Source organism: Drosophila suzukii, assembly GCF_043229965.1.
Source record: "Drosophila suzukii chromosome 2 unlocalized genomic scaffold, CBGP_Dsuzu_IsoJpt1.0 scf_2c, whole genome shotgun sequence".
NCBI lineage: Eukaryota > Metazoa > Arthropoda > Insecta > Diptera > Drosophilidae > Drosophila > Drosophila suzukii.
This window is the reverse complement of record NW_027255896.1, coordinates 8353221-8360932: the sequence shown is the minus strand read 5'-3', so window position 1 is coordinate 8360932 and position 7712 is coordinate 8353221. Positions and strand designations below refer to the sequence as shown.

The following is a 7712-nucleotide window of genomic DNA, read 5'->3' as shown; positions in this document are numbered from 1 at the left end:
GACCTACAAAATTTAATTGGTACTATCACCCTTGCAAAAATTTATGTTTTTAATACAATAATTTTAAATAATGAAGATACTAAGTAATTTTCGCTGACTTAAGGGATATCTCTGTATTCAAAATCGCAATACATAAACAACTTTTGATAATTTATGTATAATACCGAATAATAAAAAACAGACGCGATATATATTACGCCCGATCCATTTCCCAATCCGCTGGAAAATTATAAATAAGTAATCAAGTCGCAAAATGCGCAAATACATATTACGAAATTTCAACATTTAAGAAAGTACTCTTTAATAATAATTGCACTTTAAGTTCAGAAAAAACTTGTTTTACCCGATTATTAAACGGTGAAAAATCATTTTGTAAATAAATAAGAGAGAAAAATAAAAAAATAGACATTATCCAAGATTGTGGCATTTTAATAAATGGTAACAATATTGTTAACAACTCCGAGTTAAGCGGATCATTCTTAATAACATTTAATGGTACAACCACAATTAATAACGTTTCATATATCAATTTAGAGAATAAAATTCTTAACTTTATAACTACGAACCACTTCAAAAATTATGAAATATCCGATTATATATATATTATTATAAACTCGGAACACTCTTTGGATAATATAAACATTTTAAATCCATTTATTAAAATTAATAATACCAAAATATCTATATCCTTTATATTATTAATTTTAATCATTATATATTTGATTTGCCTACCCATTATTAAATAAAAAACAAGGAAGAACGCTATAGTACCTCGACTATGAGATACCCGTTACTCAGCTAAAGGGACCAAATGGAAATGGAGATATGCAAGAAGGAAAGCGAGATTAAAATGCGCCACCTACCGGCGGTAGACAGATTTAAGCGTTATACGCGTTAGAGTGGGCGTGGCAATTTTTTTTTTGATCAATCGATAGGTACCAACGCTTTTCAGTTAAAATTTTTTATCTATCATGAAAATTGTGGGCGTCACAGGTTTTCGCGGTTTGTGGGCGTTAAAGTGGGCGTGGTAAACTTTTTTTTGGGTCAATCGATAGGTATTGATGAGAACAGTACACTTCAGATAAATTTTATTTTTATTCTAGCATCAAAACTGTAGGAGCCACAGTTTTGGGCGGCTTGTGGGCGTTAGAGTGGGCGTGGCACTCTGCTGAAACAAACTTGCGCTGCGTAAGAAGCTCAGGAATCTGCACCCCAAATCTCAATAGCCTAGCTCTTATAGTTTCCGAGATCTCAGCGTTCATCCCGACAGACAGACAGGTGGACAAACGGACATGGCTAGATCGACTCGGCTAGTGATCCTGATCAAGAATATTTATACATACTTTATGGGGTCGAAAACGCTTCCTTCTGCCTGTTACATACTTTCCGACGAATATAGTATACCCTTTTACTCTACGAATAACGGGTATAAATATATTTGTAACCGAAAACAACGCCCAGAACTTGAGAAACATATTAACGAAGAAATTTTTTTAACAGAATCAAGATATCGCTTAAACGAAATTTTTTATGAACCGGGACGAACCATTTTGGAAGGGGGAGAGTTATCCAACCCGTGAAACGGATCCACTTATGGAATTTATAAACAAATTTTTGAATTCAATCTCAGCTATGTTGCCCTTGCCTTCAGCGACAGTGCCTTTGTCTCTGTTTAAGATTCTGCCTTTGCCTTTTCCATTATCTTCGAGGGCCGCGCTTGACCGTCCTGCTAAGATAAATAAACCAATCGTAAAGTAAACACAAGCTTCCGTTCGAAGCCCAAACTTTTCCGTTCAAAGCCCATAATATTGCGTTCGAAGTTCAAAACATATTGTGTTCCGATTTTCAATCAAATTGCATCGGTCAGCATAATTTCATTTCACAGCGAGATGCGACAGTTTCAGCATAAGCTTTTATTTTAAACCAAAATTAAGGGGTTATATACGAAAAAATGAAAATTTTTTTTTTTGCTGCCTAAAGTATATCCCCTAGGGAACATTTTCCTAAATTTTCATAGAGATCCGAATAATAGTTCGACGATGACTTGTAAGTTTGTCTGCTCGACTTCAATAGTTGCATATACTCAATGTAAAACTTTGAATGCGATTATCTCAAAGTCGTGTTTTTCCAAAAGTGCCTTTGCTGTTACCGCGATTGCACAAGAACTATTTGATCGATCTTCTTCATTTTTTTTTTTAATTATTCGTAACGATTGTGCCGAGTTTCAGTTTTTATGCGCCAATTTTGATTTTGCAGATCAGAATTTTTTAATAAAATTTTTAGAACTCCAAAAATCAACTTTTTGGAAAAATCGTTACTGTATGCAGAAAAAACCAAATATTCTTGAAAATAATCGTTTACGAACTGGAAATAATACTATACTAATAAAATTTTTTGGTTTTTTTGATATCAGTTGACCTGCTGGACTTCCAACGTGGTCACCGCAAGCCGCTATAAAAAAAGGGTTCCGAGAAAATTGCCATAACTTCGTAAATTATTTATATTTTTTCAAGAACAAACGCTTGTTTCGATAAAAACATGTACTATCAATAAATAATAACTTCAGTGTCATAAAAAACTTGCTACACACCTGAAAAAAATCCAAAGTTCGCTCAATTTTTTCGCTCAAAAAGGTACACTGATAAAAAAAACGTAGTAAATCCAAATATTTCATATTCAACCCAAATATTTTTCGCTTTGATTTTCATCCATTGCGGTTTTTATTAAATTTAAATATGCGCATATTAACTTTTTTTCCATATTAAATTTAAATATTTTCGGAATAGATTTTAATACTTAAATATTTAAGTTAAATATAAGCCATATTTAAATTAAATACAATGCATATTTCTATTTAATATTATGACTATTTGATTTTAAACTTTTAAAATTTGAATTAAATAGTACACGTGTTTAATATAAATAGAAACCATATTAAATTCTTAAATTTTAATAGTTAAATGAATAACCGAAATATTAAAATTCAATATAAGTCGTATTAAGATTCAATACTAGACATATTTATTCAAAATATGCCAATTATAATATTAAATATGATAAGTATTCAAATATTTTTGGTACACTAAAAAAAAATAGTACACAAATTTTATTTCTGTTTTTTCGATTATATTTAAACATTTATTCTTCATTACGGCTTGCTGGAAGGTACAAATAATACAGTTACACTTATATTTATTTTACAGAGATCTGTATAAAACATATTTTTTCTAGCATTTACATCATACATACATACATGTGCATTGGATGGCTTGAAAACTCTTCAATGTTTTTTAAGAACTAATTTTTAATTATTCCGTATACATATGCCTGCAAATGGTTGCATGTTTTAACTTCTATAGCATTACACGCTACATACACAGTTGTCAATTCATAAACGAAAGAAAGTACTTTAAACAATCTTAGAGTATTACCAATCTTAATAGCTAAACACTAATTAGTTTTGTAAGTTATCTGCGAAATAAATAGTAAGATAAAAAAGAAAATTATAGATTTCGTTTTAAAGAGATCAATCAAAATATGAATGGTTAAAGATTTGGACCTGAAAGAAAACAACAAAAGAGCACAAAAAAAATAAATAAAAAGACAAAATCCGAATGTAGTCTGACTAAAATTATAAATTACCAATTCCGGAGCCCGCGAGTCAGCATATTTTGGCCATGCTTTCAAAGCTCAGCTCCATCGAAAGTTTTCACATCCTTACGCCGAGTATGGGTTTTATTCTCAACAGGAACCTCCAATATTTTATCCAGTTTTATATGCTTCGTTCTGGAATTTGTATATTTGGCATATATGTATGTTGGTTCGAGAATGTATTTGTTTGCCACTGCGAGGAATGATATAGAAAAAATGTATTATTTAATTTAAAACCTACTTTGCCGTATTCTTACTTTTAAAAATGTATTTATTTCTACGTTTTATACTTACCTATTACTTTGCCAGGAACGGTAAACGCACGCTGTGTGTGGGTAGATGTGTTGCAGAAAATGTACATGTGTGTGTTCGCTAGGGCACGCCCAGTCGTAAATGACAGCATTCCAGCATGCGTTCTTTCATTATGAAATGGCATCAAAAAGGTGTTCCGGAAGGGATGAGTCTGTCCATTCTTTTTACACGGGTGCGGGACAAAAAAGAATGCACCCGTTGCATGCTTCTGGAAGCATATATCTGGAATGCACCTGGAAGTAACAAACTAAACACATTCTGGGTGCACTCGTTTTTAATGCACCTGGAAGCAACATACTAAACACCTTCTGGGTGTACTCTTTTTTAATGCACCTGTAACATGTACCCAGGAATGCACCTAGAAGCATTCAAAAACCAAATATCTGGAAGTTTTCCCCAGGAATACATAAAACTGGATTTCAATTTCATATTTATTTTCATTTCAATATTCAAGAACGCAACTAATTTTTAATCGGAGTAACTCCCCTGCTGTACGGTGCTTTGGTGCTTCCTTCTTGTTTATGTACTTTTGTCATTTACGCAGTTCAGTCCTTGGTGTGCCCATTTATTTTTTGCGATTCTGAAAAATATAAAGCAAATTGAATATTATATATTTTGAAATATGTGTATATACATTACAAATATACAATATGTTTATTTTGTATGTACAATTTACATAAAAATAGTTATTATTTTATTTGTTTAATATATTTTTAGTTTGATTGTTCAGTGTACATGTACTGTGTTATTTTATTGTGTTCATATTGAACTAAATTATCTACACTTTACTTACCTGTGAAAATATTGATGTAAAATTGGTGGCAGAAAGCAACAAACTTTTTCAAAACACGTGGCACGAACTTTACTTTTCAGAACTAAAAATGCAACTGACGAAAAATGCAAGAGGCAAGAAAAACCGCTCTCCTCCTTGCATGTTCCCTTTTGTCTTTATTATTTGTTTGTCAAGAGAACAGTTCCGAAAAAAGACGATTGTAAAAAAATGGGCATCGGCAACCTTCGGGTTTGAGTTTGGTTTTTTACATTCCCAAAAGACTGCCCCCAGCACGCACAGTTGCTAGTTAAATTTGCACGCGTGTTGCTTTGCGTAAAAAAGATACGACCCAGAACTATTTCTTTCGGAATACGTTCCCGAAACGGGTGTTTGGGCATGCTTCTGGATGCATTATTCTGAAACACTTCTAGAAGGCACCGCAATAGAATGCACCCAGCACGCACATTTGCCTTGAAAAATTGGCATCCGTGCTGTTTTGCGTAAAAAAGGTACGACCCAGAACTATGTTTTTTTAAAACACGTTCCGCAACTTACGACTGGGACGCTCAACTTTGTTGGCGACCAAGCAACGGTAAACGCACTGTGTGGTATATGTATGTGTGTGTAGCTGCACTTGATTGTATGTTCATACGTTTCTGAGAACCGAAAATTTTAATCCAATTAATAATTAATACATTCTACGTGCATATGTATGTATATGTATGCGTGTAACGGCGCGCGCTAATTTGTTGTATTCTAGGAAAACGCAGTACGAGTAAAATATTTTTGATAATTTTAATTTAACTTTTATACACACATATGCACATATTAATTTTTAGGCTATTTTCACTTTAAAAAAGATACGACACGTCCTACTTCTTTGGCTGCAATTATGAAATGGCAAGCGTCGTGCCGTGTTGAAAAAGCGGAATCAATTGTACATATGTACATACATATGTATTTCCGAATACAGTTTAAAGAAAAGACATGCCGCGAAAAATGTACTTTTTGGCATTGAATGTTGCTGCCAACATACACACTTATTTACATATTTAAAGAAACTTCACATGATTTTTTGATAGCGCGATCAAGTTTAATTTTATATTTGTATGCCAACTTCACTTTTATAAAGACCCGACACGTCCAACTTCTTCGGCTGCAACTCTTCAATAACTCGCGTCGTTTAGTGATCAAGAAGAAGAGTCATTGATCAAAGCAAACGCGAAAGAATGTGTGTAGGATAGAACAAAAAAAAACCGCCAAAAATTATCTTAGCGCCTTCGTTTTTGTTCTGCCCATTTACATAAGTACATACATATGTACATATGTCAATTTACTTTAATGTATATAAATTTGTTTTTAAAAATCTATAATGTTTGGCCTGAGCAAATGTATGGACATGAGTATACAGTTTATGAAATAAATCTTTTTGTTATAGTCAGCTTAAAATATTTATTTAATCGATCCCTTAAATATTATCGTACTTAAAAACGGACATGGCAGAAACTAATATTTAAATATGAAACATATTTAAATGTGATAGTACAAATAAAATACATTTTAATTAGTTAATTTGTACGTAAATATAAAAGATATCTTCTTGAGGTGTTTTTATTTGATATAAACATTGAAAAACCCTTTCAAATTGACACTTTGTATATTATTATTACAAACATTTTTACTTTAAATATTAAAAACTTTAAAATAAAATAATTTGAATACTCAAAATTAATATGAAACATTTTTAATTTAAATACGGATTTTTTTAATTCTGAAAATATTAACGATAAATATAATATTTTTAAAAATAAATATAAACAAATTTAAATTAAATATGCTCTTCTTTGATTTAAATATTTTAGTACATATTAAACTATGCAATTTAATATGTTTCGTATTTAATACAATGTTTTTTGTATTAAATTTTAATACGAAATATGAAATTTTTGATTCAATATGCGGATATTTAAATGTACTATTCCATTTTTTTATCAGTGTATATAACCCCTTAAGAAGCATTGAGCTTAAGAACCAAATTCAAAGTTATTTTATATTTTTTTTGGCTTTCCTTCTATTTGAAACAAATTGCAGCATATTACAATCAGGCTGGAAAAATAAAATAAGCACAACCATCCATCCATCCGAAGAACTGCAGCTGGTTGAACTTGTACTGACGAGCGACTGCGATCAAGTCAAGCAAGCTAATCGTCTTTCGACCCGTCTTCTCCGCTGCAAAGAACACGTCCACGTCGTTGTAGCACTTAGTACGACCCAGCACATAGGCGGCGAATCCGCCCGCTATCATCCATTAATCGATCCCTCGTTTCCTCACTGCGGTCAGGATGGGAGCGCACCTCAAGAGCTCTCTGAGGGTGAGCGGTCGCATCTTGTCGATCTCCAATACTGCTACAGAATATTGCTCCTCTACTGAAATTTGGTGCTCTACTTCGCACATTGTAGCTGCTTATCCGAACATTCAACTGTGGCGTAGTGCCTGTTTGGCGCGTCTTATAAGGTTACTGGAACGGTTCCTTTTTTTTTATTTGAATCAAATTGCAACCACACACATCCGGGGTTCAGAAGCATATCAGAAGCACTTTGTTGAAAGTGTGGGAAATTAAAATAAACACGCCATCGAGTCTGAATAATTCTAGATAGCAACTGCAAATAAATAGCGCTAGGCATTCAAATTCGAAGTCAGTTTAAAGTTGAATTTCATTCGATTCAATCCCCAAATACGAGAACGAGAACGAGGACAAAATGGATCAACAACAACAACAACAACAACAACAACTCCAGCAACAGCAAAAAGAAGGATGTTGCAACAAATGGAACAACACTCAGCCTCCGCCGAAAGGCGCAGTAGTTCGTTGCATTGATTGTATATGCAATTGCAACAACAGCCACTGTTATGAAACCCCCGATGAGGATGACAAAGAAGAAAAAGACAGCGCTTTCCATATTCTTACCCAAGTAC

The 7712-nt window shown here is 32.9% G+C and overlaps 1 long non-coding RNA gene across 6 annotated transcripts; it reads right to left on the bottom strand.

Annotated features, from left to right (window-relative positions):
* Window positions 1-3120: 3120 nt before the first annotated feature.
* On the bottom strand, window positions 3121-5919 carry LOC139354141 (uncharacterized). Of its 6 annotated transcripts, none has more exons than XR_011605216.1 (3): window positions 3946-5913; window positions 3643-3844; window positions 3121-3559 (listed from the first exon to the last, which is right to left on the bottom strand). It is a non-coding gene; the product is annotated as an uncharacterized lncRNA (long non-coding RNA). The 6 variants fall into 6 exon arrangements; XR_011605218.1 differs by having other exon boundaries at window positions 3121-3844; window positions 3946-5391; window positions 5784-5908; XR_011605215.1 differs by having other exon boundaries at window positions 3122-3844; window positions 3946-4543; window positions 4757-5919.
* Window positions 5920-7712: the final 1793 nt, after the last annotated feature.